The sequence below is a fragment of the Taudactylus pleione genome, unplaced genomic scaffold (assembly GCF_031769625.1).
Source record: "Taudactylus pleione unplaced genomic scaffold, aTauple2 ptg000551l, whole genome shotgun sequence".
Classification (NCBI taxonomy): Eukaryota; Metazoa; Chordata; class Amphibia; order Anura; family Myobatrachidae; genus Taudactylus; species Taudactylus pleione.
Window position 1 is genome coordinate 3125293 of NW_028284953.1, and position 16130 is coordinate 3141422.

Consider the following 16130-nt stretch of genomic DNA (forward strand, 5'->3'; position numbering starts at 1 on the left):
CAACCCCAGTTTGAAAACAGGTCACGGCATTTTGATTTTGTTTCTCAATCATCCATTTTTTCACAATACTGAATCTTAAGAAAATTTCAGAAAGTAAGCAGATTCTTTGAAGGTGCTTGCACTATTTGTGTTTAATGCTTATTATAAAGCTATCTTAACATGCTTTGAATAATTTAATTGTGAATTATTGTACTAAAGTACTTGGAATTTGACATAAATTCTAGAATTCAGGAAAGAAGAATGTTTGGGCTTCCTTCTGAGTAAGTTCATCAAATTTTTGAAATATCTTTTAGCAGTCACAATTATTATTTTACCTAAAACGTTTTTGGGAAACAATCCCTGCAGATAGTGTACAGTCAATTTCCAAAATGTGATTCTGTATACACTTCAATAACCATAAAACTCTGAAAATAGGCTCAAAAACAGGAAAGACACTTCAATTACTACAAAACACGTGGGCCAGTGGTGCAATGGATAACGCGTCTGACTACTGATCAGAAGATTGTAGGTTCGACTCCTACCTGGCTCGTTTATATTGCCTTGATCGTATAGTGGTTAGTACTCTGCGTTGTGGCCGCAGAAACCCCGGTTCGAAAACAGGTCACGGCATTTTGATTTTGTTTCTCAATCATCCATTTTTTCACAATACTGAATCTTAAGAAAATTTCAGAAAGTAAGCAGATTCTTTGAAGGTGCTTGCACTATTTGTGTTTAATGCTTATTATAAAGCTATCTTAACATGCTTTGAATAATTTAATTGTGAATTATTTTAATAAAGGACTGGGAATTTGACATAAATTCTGGAATTCAGGAAAGAAGAATGTTTGGGCTCTGTCTGAGTAAGTTCATTAAATTTTTGAAAGATCTTTTAGCAGTCACAAGGATTATTGTACCTAAAACATTTTTGGGAAACAATCCCTGCAGATAGTGTACAGTCAATTTCCACAATGTGATTCTGTATATACTTCAATAACCATAAAACTCTGAAAACAGGCTCAAAAACAGGAAAGACACTTCAATTACTACAGGGCACCTGGGCCAGTGCGCAATGGATAACGTGTCTGACTGCGGATCATAAGTTTGTAGGTTCGACTCCTACCTGGCTCGCTTATATTGCCTTGATCGTATAGTGGTTCGTACTCTGCGTTGTGGCCGCAGCAACCCCGGTTCGAAAACAGGTCACGGCATTTTGATTTTGTTTCTCAATCATCCATTTTTTCACAATACTGAATCTTAAGAAAATTTCAGAAAGTAAGCAGATTCTTTGAAGGTGCTTGCACTATTTGTGTTTAATGCTTATTATAAAGCTATCTTAACATGCTTTGAATAATTTAATTGTGAATTATTGTACTAAAGTACTGGGAATTTGACATAAATTCTAGAATTCAGGAAAGAAGAATGTTTGGGCTTCCTTCTGAGTAAGTTCATCACATTTTTGAAATATCTTTTAGCAGTCACAATTATTATTTTACCTAAAACGTTTTTGGGAAACAATCCCTGCAGATAGTGTACAGTCAATTTCCAAAATGTGATTCTGTATACACTTCAATAACCATAAAACTCTGAAAATAGGCTCAAAAACAGGAAAGACACTTCAATTACTACAAAACAAGTGGGCCAGTGGTGCAATGGATAACGCGTCTGACTACGGATCAGAAGATTATAGGTTCGACTCCTACCTGGCTCGCTTATATTGCCTTGATCGTATAGTGGTTAGTACTCTGCGTTGTGGCCGCAGCAACCCCCGTTCGAAAACGGGTCACAGCATTTTGATTTTGTTTCACAATCATCCATTTTTTCACAATACTGAATCTTAAGAAAATTTCAGAAAGTAAGCAGATTCTTTGAAGGTGCTTGCACTATTTGTGTTTAATGCTTCTTATAAAGCTATCTTAACATGCTTTGAATAATTTAATTATGAATTATTGTACTAAAGGACTGGGAATTTGACATAAATTCTGGAATTCAGGAAAGAAGAATGTTTGGGCTCTGTCTGAGTAAGTTCATCACATTTTTTAAAGATCTTTAAGCAGTCACAAGGATTATTTTACCTAAAACGTTTTTGGAAACAATCCCAGCAGATAGTGTACAGTCAATTTCCAAAATGTGATTCTGTATATACTTCAATAACCATAAAACTCCAAAACTGGCTCAAAAACAGGAAAGACGCTTCAATTACTACAGGGCACCTGGGCCAGTGGCGCAATGAATAACGTGTCTGACTGCGGATCATAAGTTTGTAGGTTCTACTCCTACCTGGCTCGCTTATATTGCCTTGATCGTATAGTGGTTCGTACTCTGCGTTGTGGCCGCAGCAACCCCGGTTCGAAAACAGGTCACGGCATTTTGATTTTGTTTCTCAATCATCCATTTTTTCACAATACTGAATCTTAAGAAAATTTCAGAAAGTAAGCAGATTCTTTGAAGGTGCTTGCACTATTTGTGTTTAATGCTTATTATAAAGCTATCTTAACATGCTTTGAATAATTTAATTGTGAATTATTTTAATAAAGGACTGGGAATTTGACATAAATTCTGGAATTCAGGAAAGAAGAATGTTTGGGCTCTGTCTGAGTAAGTTCATTAAATTTTTGAAAGATCTTTTAGCAGTCACAAGGATTATTGTACCTAAAACGTTTTTGGGAATCAATCCCTGCAGATAGTGTATAGTCAATTTCCAAAATGTGATTCTGTATATACTTCAACAACCATAAAACTTTAAAACAGGCTCAAAAACAGGAAAGACACTTCAATTACTACAGGGCACCTGGGCCAGTGGCGCAATGGATAATGTTTCTGACTATGGATCATAAGTTTGTAGGTTCGACTCCTACCTGGCTCGCTTAAATTGCAGTGATCGTATAGTGGTTAGTACTCTGCGTTGTGGCCGCAGCAACCCCGGTTCGAATCCGGGTCACGGCATTTTGATTTTGTTTCTCAATCATCCATTTATTCACAATACTGAATCTTATGAAAATTTCAGAAAGTAAGCAGATTCTTTGAAGGTGCTTGCACTATTTGTGTTTAATGCTTATTATAAAGCTATCTTAACATGCTTTGAATAATTTAATTGTGAATTATTGTACTAAAGTACTGGGAATTTGACATAAATTCTAGAATTCAGGAAAGAAGAATGTTTGGGCTTCCTTCTGAGTAAGTTCATTACATTTTTGAAATATCTTTTAGCAGTCACAATTATTATTTTACCTAAAACGTTTTTGGGAAACAATCCCTGCAGATAGTGTACAGTCAATTTCCAAAATGTGATTCTGTATACACTTCCATAACCATAAATCTCTGAAAATAGGCTCAAAAACAGGAAAGACACTTCAATTACTACAAAACACGTGGGCCAGTGGCGCAATGGATGACGCGTCTGGCTACGGATCAGAAGATTGTTGGTTCAATTCTTACCTGGCTCGCTTATATTTCCATGATTGTACAGTGGTTAGTACTCTGCGTTGTGGCCGCAGCAACCACGGTTCGAAAATGGGTCACGGCATTATGATTTTGTTTCTCAATCATCCATTTTTTCACAATACTGAATCTTAAGAAAATTTCAGAAAGTAAGCAGATTCTTTGAAGGTGCTTGCACTATTTGTGTTTAATGCTTATTATAAAGCTATCTTAACATGCTTTGAATAATTTAATTGTGAATTATTTACTAAAGGACTGGGAATTTGACATAAATTCTGGAATTCAGGAAAGAAGAATGTTTGGGCTCTGTCTGAGTAAGTTCATTACATTTTTGAAATATCTTTTAGCAGTCACAAGGATTATTGTACCTAAAACGTTTTTGGGAAACAATCCCTGCAGATAGTGTACAGTCAATTTCCAAAATGTGATTCTGTATATACTTCAATAACCATAAAAACTCTGAAAACAGGCTCAAAAACTGGAAAGACACTTCAATTACTACAAGACAACTGGGCCGGTAGTGCAATGGATAACGCGTCTGACTACGGGTCAGAAGATAGTTGGTTCAATTCCTACCTGGCTCGCTTATATTTCCATGATTGTACAGTGGTTAGTACTCTGCGTTGTGGCCGCAACAACCAAGGTTCGAAAATGGGTCACAGCATTTTGATTTTGTTTCACAATCATCCATTTTTTCACAATACTGAATCTTAAGAAAATTTCAGAAAGTAAGCAGATTCTTTGAAGGTGCTTGCACTATTTGTGTTTAATGCTTATTATAAAGCTATCTTAACATGCTTTGAATAATTTAATTGTGAATTATTGTACTAAAAGACTGGGAATTTGACATAAATTCTGGAATTCAGGAAAGAAGAATGTTTGGGCTCTGTCTGAGTAAGTTCATCACATTTTTTAAAGATCTTATAGCAGTCACAAGGATTATTTTACCTAAAACTTTTTTAGGAAACAATCCCTGCAGATAGTGTACAGTCAATTTCCAAAATGTGATTCTGTATATACTTCAATAACCATAAAACTCTAAAACAGGCTCAAAAACAGGAAAGACACTTCTATTGCTACAAGACACCTGGGACAGTGGGCAATGGATACCGTGTCTGATTACGGATCATAAGTTTGTAGGTTTGACTCCTACCTGGCTCGCTTAAATTGCCATGACCGTATAGTGGTTAGTACTCTGCGTTGTGGCTGCAGCAACCCCGGTTCGAATCCGGGTTACGGCATTTTCATTTTGTTTCTCAATCATCCATTTTTTCACAATACTGAATCTTAAGAAAATTTCAGAAAGTAAGCAGATTCTTTGAAGGTGCTTGCACTATTTGTGTTTAATGCTTATTATAAAGCTGTCTTAACATGCTTTGAATAATTTAATTGTGAATTATTGTACTAAAGTACTGGGAATTTGACATAAACTCTAGAATTCAGGAAAGAAGAATGTTTGGGCTTCCTTCTGAGTAAGTTCATCACATTTTTGAAATATCTTTTAGCAGTCACAATTATTATTTTACCTAAAACTTTTTTGGGAAACAATCCCTGCAGATAGTGTACAGTCAATTTCCAAAATGTGATTCTGTATATACTTCAATAACCATAAAACTCTGAAAATAGGCTCAAAAACAGGAAAGACACTTCAATTACTACAAAACACATGGGCCAGTGGCGCAATGGATAACGCGTCTGACTATGGATCAGAAGATTGTAGGTTTGACTCCTACCTGGCTTGCTTATCTTTTCGTGATCGTATAGTGGTTAGTACTCTGCGTTGTGGCCGCAGCAACCCAGGTTCAAAAACAGGTCACAGCATTTTGATTTTGTTTCTCAATCATCCATTTTTTCACAATACTGAATCTTAAGAAAATTTCAGAAAGTAAGAAGATTCTTTGAAGGTGCTTGCACTATTTGTTTTTAATGCTTATTATAAAGCTTTCTTAACATGCTTTGAATAATTTAATTGTGAATTATTGTACTAAAGGACTGGGAATTTGACATAAATTCTGGAATTCAGGAAAGAAGAATGTTTGGGCTCTGTCTGAGTAAGTTCATTACATTTTTGAAAGATCTTTTAGCAGTCACAAGGATTATTGTACCTAAAACGTTTTTGGGAAACAATCCCTGCAGATAGTGTACAGTCAATTTCCAAAATGTGATTCTGTATATACTTCAATAACCATAAAACTCCAAAACTGGCTCAAAAACAGGAAAGACACTTCAATTACTACAGGGCACCTGGGCCAGTGGCGCAATGGATAACGTGTCTGACTACGGATAATAAGTTTGTAGGTTCGACTCCTACCTGGCTCGCATAAATTGCCGTGATCGTATAGTGGTTAGTACTCTGCTTTGTGGCCGCAGCAACCCCGGTTCGAATCCGGGTCACGGCATTTTGATTTTGTTTCTCAATCATCCATTTTTTCACAATACTGAATCTTAAGAAAATTTCAGAAAGTAAGCAGATTCTTTGAAGGTGCTTGCACTATTTGTGTTTAATGCTTATTATAAAGCTATCTTAACATGCTTTGAATAATTTAATTGTGAATTATTGTACTAAAGTACTGGGAATTTGACATAAATTCTAGAATTCAGGAAAGAAGAATGTTTGGGCTTCCTTCTGAGTAAGTTCATCACATTTTTGAAATATCTTTTAGCAGTCACAATTATTATTTTACCTAAAACGTTTTTGGGAAACAATCCCTGCAGATAGTCTACAGTCAATTTCCAAAATGTGATTCTGTATATACTTCAATAACCATAAAACTCTAAAATAGGCTCAAAAACAGGCAAGACACTTCAATTACTACAAAACACGTGGGCTAGTGGCGCAATGGATAACGCGTCCTACTACGGATCAGAAGATTGTAGGTTGGACTCCTACCTGGCTTGCTTATATTGCTTTGATCGCATAGTGGTTAGTACTCTGCGTTGTGGCCGCAGCAACCCCGGTTCGAAAACAGGTCACGGCATTTTGATTTTGTTTCTCAATCATCCATTTTTTCACAATACTGAATCTTAAGAAAATTTCAGAAAGTAAGCAGATTCTTTGAAGGTGCTTGCACTATTTGTGTTTAATGCTTATTATAAAGCTATCTTAACATGCTTTGAATAATTTAATTGTGAATTATTTTAATAAAGGACTGGGAATTTGACATAAATTCTGGAATTCAGGAAAGAAGAATGTTTGGGCTCTGTCTGAGTAAGTTCATTACATTTTTGAAAGATCTTTAAGCAGTCACAAGGATTATTGTACCTAAAACGTTTTTGGGAATCAATCCCTGCAGATAGTGTACAGTCAATTTCCAAAATGTGATTCTGTATATACTTCAATAACCATAAAACTTTAAAACAGGCTCAAAAACAGGAAAGACACTTCAATTACTACAGGGCACCTGGGCCAGTGGCGCAATGGATAACGTGTCTGACTATGGATCATAAGTTTGTAGGTTCGACTCCTACCTGGCTCGCTTAAATTGCCGTGATCGTATAGTGGTTAGTACTCTGCGTTGTGGCTGCAGCAACCCCGGTTCGAATCCGGATCACGGCATTTAGATTTTGTTTCTGAATCATCCATTTTTTCACAATACTGAATCTTAAGAAAATTTCAGAAAGTAAGCAGATTCTTTGAAGGTGCTTGCACTATTTGTGTTTAATGCTTATTATAAAGCTATCTTAACATGCTTTGAATACTTTAATTGTGAATTATTGTACTAAAGTACTGGGAATTTGACATAAATTCTAGAATTCTGGAAAGAAGAATGTTTGGGCTTCCTTCTGAGTAAGTTCATCACATTTTTGAAATATCTTTTAGCAGTCACAATTATTATTTTACCTAAAACGTTTTTGGGAAACAATCCCTGCAGATAGTGTACAGTCAATTTCCAAAATGTGATTCTGTATATACTTCAATAACCATAAAACTCTGAAAACAGGCTCAAAAACAGGAAAGACACTTCAATTACTACAAGACATCTGGGCCGGTAGTGCAATGGATAACGCGTCTGACTACGGATCAGAAGATTGTTGGTTCAATTCCTACCTGGATTGCTTATATTTCCATGATTGTACAGTGGTTAGTACTCTGCGTTGTGGCCGCAGCAACCACGGTTCGAAAATGAGTCATGGCATTATGATTTTGTTTCTCAATCATCCATTTTTTCACAATACTGAATCTTAAGAAAATTTCAGAAAGTAAGCAGATTCTTTGAAGGTGCTTGCACTATTTGTGTTTAATGCTTATTATAAAGCTATCTTAACATGCTTTGAATAATTTAATTGTGAATTATTGTACTAAAGTACTGGGAATTTGACATAAATTCTAGAATTCAGGAAAGAAGAATGTTTGGGCTTCCTTCTGAGTAAGTTCATCACATTTTTGAAATATCTTTTAGCAGTCACAATTATTATTTTACCTAAAACTTTTTTGGGAAACAATCCCTGCAGATAGTGTACAGTCAATTTCCAAAATGTGATTCTGTATATACTTCAATAACCATAAAACTCTGAAAATAGGCTCAAAAACAGGAAAGACACTTCAATTACTACAAAACACGTGGGCCAGTGGCGCAATGGATAACGCGTCTGACTACGGATCAGAAGATTGTAGGTTTGACTCCTACCTGGCTTGCTTATATTTCCGTGATCGTATAGTGGTTAGTACTCTGCGTTGTGGCCGCAGCAACCCAGGTTCGAAAACAGGTCACAGCATTTTGATTTTGTTTCTCAATCATCCATTTTTTCACAATACTGAATCTTAAGAAAATTTCAGAAAGTAAGAAGATTCTTTGAAGGTGCTTGCACTATTTGTGTTTAATGCTTATTATAAAGCTATCTTAACATGCTTTGAATAATTTAATTGTGAATTATTGTACTAAAAGACTGGGAATTTGACATAAATTCTGGAATTCAGGAAAGAAGAATGTTTGGGCTCTGTCTGAGTAAGTTCATTACATTTTTGAAATATCTTTTAGCAGTCACAAGGATTATTGTACCTAAAACGTTTTTGGGAAACAATCCCTGCAGATAGTGTACAGTCAATTTCCAAAATGTGATTCTGTATATACTTCAATAACCATAAAAACTCTGAAAACAGGCTCAAAAACTGGAAAGACACTTCAATTACTACAAGACAACTGGGCCGGTAGTGCAATGGATAACGCGTCTGACTACGGGTCAGAAGATAGTTGGTTCAATTCCTACCTGGCTCGCTTATATTTCCATGATTGTACAGTGGTTAGTACTCTGCGTTGTGGCCGCAACAACCAAGGTTCGAAAATGGGTCACAGCATTTTGATTTTGTTTCACAATCATCCATTTTTTCACAATACTGAATCTTAAGAAAATTTCAGAAAGTAAGCAGATTCTTTGAAGGTGCTTGCACTATTTGTGTTTAATGCTTATTATAAAGCTATCTTAACATGCTTTGAATAATTTAATTGTGAATTATTGTACTAAAAGACTGGGAATTTGACATAAATTCTGGAATTCAGGAAAGAAGAATGTTTGGGCTCTGTCTGAGTAAGTTCATCACATTTTTTAAAGATCTTATAGCAGTCACAAGGATTATTTTACCTAAAACTTTTTTAGGAAACAATCCCTGCAGATAGTGTACAGTCAATTTCCAAAATGTGATTCTGTATATACTTCAATAACCATAAAACTCTAAAACAGGCTCAAAAACAGGAAAGACACTTCTATTGCTACAAGACACCTGGGACAGTGGGCAATGGATACCGTGTCTGATTACGGATCATAAGTTTGTAGGTTTGACTCCTACCTGGCTCGCTTAAATTGCCATGACCGTATAGTGGTTAGTACTCTGCGTTGTGGCTGCAGCAACCCCGGTTCGAATCCGGGTTACGGCATTTTCATTTTGTTTCTCAATCATCCATTTTTTCACAATACTGAATCTTAAGAAAATTTCAGAAAGTAAGCAGATTCTTTGAAGGTGCTTGCACTATTTGTGTTTAATGCTTATTATAAAGCTGTCTTAACATGCTTTGAATAATTTAATTGTGAATTATTGTACTAAAGTACTGGGAATTTGACATAAACTCTAGAATTCAGGAAAGAAGAATGTTTGGGCTTCCTTCTGAGTAAGTTCATCACATTTTTGAAATATCTTTTAGCAGTCACAATTATTATTTTACCTAAAACTTTTTTGGGAAACAATCCCTGCAGATAGTGTACAGTCAATTTCCAAAATGTGATTCTGTATATACTTCAATAACCATAAAACTCTGAAAATAGGCTCAAAAACAGGAAAGACACTTCAATTACTACAAAACACATGGGCCAGTGGCGCAATGGATAACGCGTCTGACTATGGATCAGAAGATTGTAGGTTTGACTCCTACCTGGCTTGCTTATCTTTTCGTGATCGTATAGTGGTTAGTACTCTGCGTTGTGGCCGCAGCAACCCAGGTTCAAAAACAGGTCACAGCATTTTGATTTTGTTTCTCAATCATCCATTTTTTCACAATACTGAATCTTAAGAAAATTTCAGAAAGTAAGAAGATTCTTTGAAGGTGCTTGCACTATTTGTTTTTAATGCTTATTATAAAGCTTTCTTAACATGCTTTGAATAATTTAATTGTGAATTATTGTACTAAAGGACTGGGAATTTGACATAAATTCTGGAATTCAGGAAAGAAGAATGTTTGGGCTCTGTCTGAGTAAGTTCATTACATTTTTGAAAGATCTTTTAGCAGTCACAAGGATTATTGTACCTAAAACGTTTTTGGGAAACAATCCCTGCAGATAGTGTACAGTCAATTTCCAAAATGTGATTCTGTATATACTTCAATAACCATAAAACTCCAAAACTGGCTCAAAAACAGGAAAGACACTTCAATTACTACAGGGCACCTGGGCCAGTGGCGCAATGGATAACGTGTCTGACTACGGATAATAAGTTTGTAGGTTCGACTCCTACCTGGCTCGCATAAATTGCCGTGATCGTATAGTGGTTAGTACTCTGCTTTGTGGCCGCAGCAACCCCGGTTCGAATCCGGGTCACGGCATTTTGATTTTGTTTCTCAATCATCCATTTTTTCACAATACTGAATCTTAAGAAAATTTCAGAAAGTAAGCAGATTCTTTGAAGGTGCTTGCACTATTTGTGTTTAATGCTTATTATAAAGCTATCTTAACATGCTTTGAATAATTTAATTGTGAATTATTGTACTAAAGTACTGGGAATTTGACATAAATTCTAGAATTCAGGAAAGAAGAATGTTTGGGCTTCCTTCTGAGTAAGTTCATCACATTTTTGAAATATCTTTTAGCAGTCACAATTATTATTTTACCTAAAACGTTTTTGGGAAACAATCCCTGCAGATAGTCTACAGTCAATTTCCAAAATGTGATTCTGTATATACTTCAATAACCATAAAACTCTAAAATAGGCTCAAAAACAGGCAAGACACTTCAATTACTACAAAACACGTGGGCTAGTGGCGCAATGGATAACGCGTCCTACTACGGATCAGAAGATTGTAGGTTGGACTCCTACCTGGCTTGCTTATATTGCTTTGATCGCATAGTGGTTAGTACTCTGCGTTGTGGCCGCAGCAACCCCGGTTCGAAAACAGGTCACGGCATTTTGATTTTGTTTCTCAATCATCCATTTTTTCACAATACTGAATCTTAAGAAAATTTCAGAAAGTAAGCAGATTCTTTGAAGGTGCTTGCACTATTTGTGTTTAATGCTTATTATAAAGCTATCTTAACATGCTTTGAATAATTTAATTGTGAATTATTTTAATAAAGGACTGGGAATTTGACATAAATTCTGGAATTCAGGAAAGAAGAATGTTTGGGCTCTGTCTGAGTAAGTTCATTACATTTTTGAAAGATCTTTAAGCAGTCACAAGGATTATTGTACCTAAAACGTTTTTGGGAATCAATCCCTGCAGATAGTGTACAGTCAATTTCCAAAATGTGATTCTGTATATACTTCAATAACCATAAAACTTTAAAACAGGCTCAAAAACAGGAAAGACACTTCAATTACTACAGGGCACCTGGGCCAGTGGCGCAATGGATAACGTGTCTGACTATGGATCATAAGTTTGTAGGTTCGACTCCTACCTGGCTCGCTTAAATTGCCGTGATCGTATAGTGGTTAGTACTCTGCGTTGTGGCTGCAGCAACCCCGGTTCGAATCCGGATCACGGCATTTAGATTTTGTTTCTGAATCATCCATTTTTTCACAATACTGAATCTTAAGAAAATTTCAGAAAGTAAGCAGATTCTTTGAAGGTGCTTGCACTATTTGTGTTTAATGCTTATTATAAAGCTATCTTAACATGCTTTGAATACTTTAATTGTGAATTATTGTACTAAAGTACTGGGAATTTGACATAAATTCTAGAATTCTGGAAAGAAGAATGTTTGGGCTTCCTTCTGAGTAAGTTCATCACATTTTTGAAATATCTTTTAGCAGTCACAATTATTATTTTACCTAAAACGTTTTTGGGAAACAATCCCTGCAGATAGTGTACAGTCAATTTCCAAAATGTGATTCTGTATATACTTCAATAACCATAAAACTCTGAAAACAGGCTCAAAAACAGGAAAGACACTTCAATTACTACAAGACAACTGGGCCGGTAGTGCAATGGATAACGCGTCTGACTACGGATCAGAAGATTGTTGGTTCAATTCCTACCTGGATTGCTTATATTTCCATGATTGTACAGTGGTTAGTACTCTGCGTTGTGGCCGCAGCAACCACGGTTCGAAAATGAGTCATGGCATTATGATTTTGTTTCTCAATCATCCATTTTTTCACAATACTGAATCTTAAGAAAATTTCAGAAAGTAAGCAGATTCTTTGAAGGTGCTTGCACTATTTGTGTTTAATGCTTATTATAAAGCTATCTTAACATGCTTTGAATAATTTAATTGTGAATTATTGTACTAAAGTACTGGGAATTTGACATAAATTCTAGAATTCAGGAAAGAAGAATGTTTGGGCTTCCTTCTGAGTAAGTTCATCACATTTTTGAAATATCTTTTAGCAGTCACAATTATTATTTTACCTAAAACTTTTTTGGGAAACAATCCCTGCAGATAGTGTACAGTCAATTTCCAAAATGTGATTCTGTATATACTTCAATAACCATAAAACTCTGAAAATAGGCTCAAAAACAGGAAAGACACTTCAATTACTACAAAACACGTGGGCCAGTGGCGCAATGGATAACGCGTCTGACTACGGATCAGAAGATTGTAGGTTTGACTCCTACCTGGCTTGCTTATATTTCCGTGATCGTATAGTGGTTAGTACTCTGCGTTGTGGCCGCAGCAACCCAGGTTCGAAAACAGGTCACAGCATTTTGATTTTGTTTCTCAATCATCCATTTTTTCACAATACTGAATCTTAAGAAAATTTCAGAAAGTAAGAAGATTCTTTGAAGGTGCTTGCACTATTTGTGTTTAATGCTTATTATAAAGCTATCTTAACATGCTTTGAATAATTTAATTGTGAATTATTGTACTAAAAGACTGGGAATTTGACATAAATTCTGGAATTCAGGAAAGAAGAATGTTTGGGCTCTGTCTGAGTAAGTTCATCACATTTTTTAAAGATCTTTTAGCAGTCACAAGGATTATTTTACCTAAAACGTTTTTGGGAAACAATCCCTGCAGATAGTGTACAGTCAATTTCCAAAATGTGATTCTGTATATACTTCAATAACCATAAAACTCTAAAACAGGCTCAAAAACAGGAAAGACACTTCAATTACTACAAAACACGTGGGTCAGTGGCGCAATGGATAACGCGGCTGACTACGGTTCAGAAGATTGTAGGTTCGACTCCTACCTGGCTTGCTTATATTGCTTTGATCGCATAGTGGTTAGTACTCTGCGTTGTGGCCGCAGCAACCCTGGTTTGAAAACATGTCACGGCATTTTGATTTTGTTTCTCAATCATCCATTTTTTCACAATACTGAATCTTAAGAAAATTTCAGAAAGTAAGCAGATTCTTTGAAGGTGCTTGCACTATTTGTGTTTAATGCTTATTATAAAGCTATCTTAACATGTTTTGAATAATTTAATTGTGAATTATTTTAATAAAGGACTGGGAATTTGACATAAATTCTGGAATTCAGGAAAGAAGAATGTTTGGGCTCTGTCTGAGTAAGTTCATTACATTTTTGAAAGATCTTTAAGCAGTCACAAGGATTATTGTACCTAAAACGTTTTTGGGAATCAATCCCTGCAGATAGTGTACAGTCAATTTCCAAAATGTGATTCTGTATATACTTCAATAACCATAAAACTTTAAAACAGGCTCAAAAACAGGAAAGACACTTCAATTACTACAGGGCACCTGGGCCAGTGGCGCAATGGATAACGTGTCTGACTATGGATCATAAGTTTGTAGGTTCGACTCCTACCTGGCTCGCTTAAATTGCCGTGATCGTATAGTGGTTAGTACTCTGCGTTGTGGCTGCAGCAACCCCGGTTCGAATCCGGATCACGGCATTTTGATTTTGTTTCTGAATCATCCATTTTTTCACAATACTGAATCTTAAGAAAATTTCAGAAAGTAAGCAGATTCTTTGAAGGTGCTTGCACTATTTGTGTTTAATGCTTATTATAAAGCTATCTTAACATGCTTTGAATAATTTAATTGTGAATTATTTTAATAAAGGACTGGGAATTTGACATAAATTCTGGAATTCAGGAAAGAAGAATGTTTGGGCTCTGTCTGAGTAAGTTCATTACATTTTTGAAAGATCTTTAAGCAGTCACAAGGATTATTGTACCTAAAACGTTTTTGGGAATCAATCCCTGCAGATAGTGTACAGTCAATTTCCAAAATGTGATTCTGTATATACTTCAATAACTATAAAACTCTAAAACAGGCTCAAAAACAGGAAAGACACTTCAATTACTACAAGACACCTGGGACAGTGGGCAATGGATACCGTGTCTGACTACGGATCATAAGTTTGTAGGTTCTACTCCTACCTGGCTCGCTTAAATTGCCATGATCGTATAGTGGTTAGTACTCTGCGTTGTGGCCGCAGCAACCCCGGTTTGAATCCGGATTACGGCATTTTGATTTTGTTTCTCAATCATCCATTTTTTCACAATACTGAATCTTAAGAAAATTTCAGAAAGTAAGCAGATTCTTTGAAGGTGCTTGCACTATTTGTGTTTAATGCTTATTATAAAGCTATCTTAACATGCTTTGAATAATTTAATTGTGAATTATTGTACTAAAGTACTGGGAATTTGACATAAATTCTAGAATTCAGGAAAGAAGAATGTTTGGGCTTCCTTCTGAGTAAGTTCATCACATTTTTGAAATATCTTTTAGCAGTCACAATTATTATTTTACCTAAAACGTTTTTGGGAAACAATCCCTGCAGATAGTGTACAGTCAATTTCCAAAATGTGATTCTGTATATACTTCAATAACCATAAAACTCTGAAAACAGGCTCAAAAACAGGAAAGACACTTCAATTACTACAAGACAACTGGGCCGGTAGTGCAATGGATAACGCGTCTGACTACGGATCAGAAGATTGTTGGTTCAATTCCTACCTGGCTTGCTTATATTTCCATGATTGTACAGTGGTTAGTACTCTGCGTTGTGCCCGCAGCAACCACGGTTCGAAAATGAGTCACTGCATTATGATTTTGTTTCTCAAACATCCATTTTTTCACAATACTGAATCTTAAGAAAATTTCAGAAAGTAAGAAAGTAAGAAGAATGTTTGGGCTTCCTTCTGAGTAAGTTCATCACATTTTTGAAATATCTTTTAGCAGTCACAATTATTATTTTACCTAAAACGTTTTTGGGAAACAATCCCTGCAGATAGTGTACAGTCAATTTCCAAAATGTGATTCTGTATATACTTCAATAACCATAATTGTGAATTATTGTACTAAAGGACTGGGAATTTGACATAAATTCTGGAATTCAGGAAAGAAGAATGTTTGGGCTCTGTCTGAGTAAGTTCATTACATTTTTGAAAGATCTTTTAGCAGTCACAAGGATTATTTTACCTAAAACGTTTTTGGGAAACAATCCCTGCAGATAGTGTACAGTCAATTTCCAAAATGTGATTCTGTATGTACTTCAATAACCATAAAACTCTAAAACAGGCTCAAAAACAGGAAAGACACTTCAATTATTCCAAGACACCTGGGACAGTGGGTAATGGATACCGTGTCTGACTACGGATCATAAGTTTGTAGGTTCGACTCCTACCTGGCTCGCTTAAATTGCAGAGATCGTATAGTGGTTAGTACTCTGCGTTGTGGCCGCAGCAACCCCGGTTCGAATCTTGGTTACGGCATTTTGATTTTGTTTCTCAATCATCCATTTTTTCACAATACTGAATCTTAAGAAAATTTCACAAAGTAAGCAGATTCTTTGAAGGTGCTTGCACTATTTGTGTTTAATGCTTATTATAAAGCTATCTTAACATGCTTTGAATAATTTAATTGTGAATTATTGTACTAAAGTACTGGGAATTTGACATAAATTCTAGAATTCAGGAAAGAAGAATGTTTGGGCTTCCTTCTGAGTAAGTTCATCACATTTTTGAAATATCTTTTAGCAGTCGCAATTATTATTTTACCTAAAACGTTTTTGGGAAACAATCCCTGCAGATAGTCTACAGTCAATTTCCAAAATGTGATTCTGTATATACTTCAATAACCATAAAACTCTGAAAA

General features: G+C 35.6%; 6 non-coding genes across 6 annotated transcripts; all 6 read left to right on the forward strand.

Annotated features, from left to right (window-relative positions):
* The first annotated feature begins 456 nt into the window (after positions 1-456).
* TRNAS-ACU (transfer RNA serine (anticodon ACU)) lies at positions 457-529 on the forward strand. Its single transcript has one exon. It is a non-coding gene; the product is annotated as a tRNA-Ser (tRNA).
* A 4556-nt stretch (positions 530-5085) lies between these two features.
* Positions 5086-5158, forward strand: TRNAH-AUG (transfer RNA histidin (anticodon AUG)). Its single transcript has one exon. It is a non-coding gene; the product is annotated as a tRNA-His (tRNA).
* A 1662-nt stretch (positions 5159-6820) lies between these two features.
* Positions 6821-6893, forward strand: TRNAH-AUG (transfer RNA histidin (anticodon AUG)). Its single transcript has one exon. It is a non-coding gene; the product is annotated as a tRNA-His (tRNA).
* A 2824-nt stretch (positions 6894-9717) lies between these two features.
* On the forward strand, positions 9718-9790 carry TRNAH-AUG (transfer RNA histidin (anticodon AUG)). Its single transcript has one exon. It is a non-coding gene; the product is annotated as a tRNA-His (tRNA).
* A 1662-nt stretch (positions 9791-11452) lies between these two features.
* TRNAH-AUG (transfer RNA histidin (anticodon AUG)) lies at positions 11453-11525 on the forward strand. The gene has a single exon. It is a non-coding gene; the product is annotated as a tRNA-His (tRNA).
* Positions 11526-13768: 2243 nt separating this feature from the next.
* On the forward strand, positions 13769-13841 carry TRNAH-AUG (transfer RNA histidin (anticodon AUG)). The gene has a single exon. It is a non-coding gene; the product is annotated as a tRNA-His (tRNA).
* The last annotated feature ends 2289 nt before the right edge of the window (positions 13842-16130 follow it).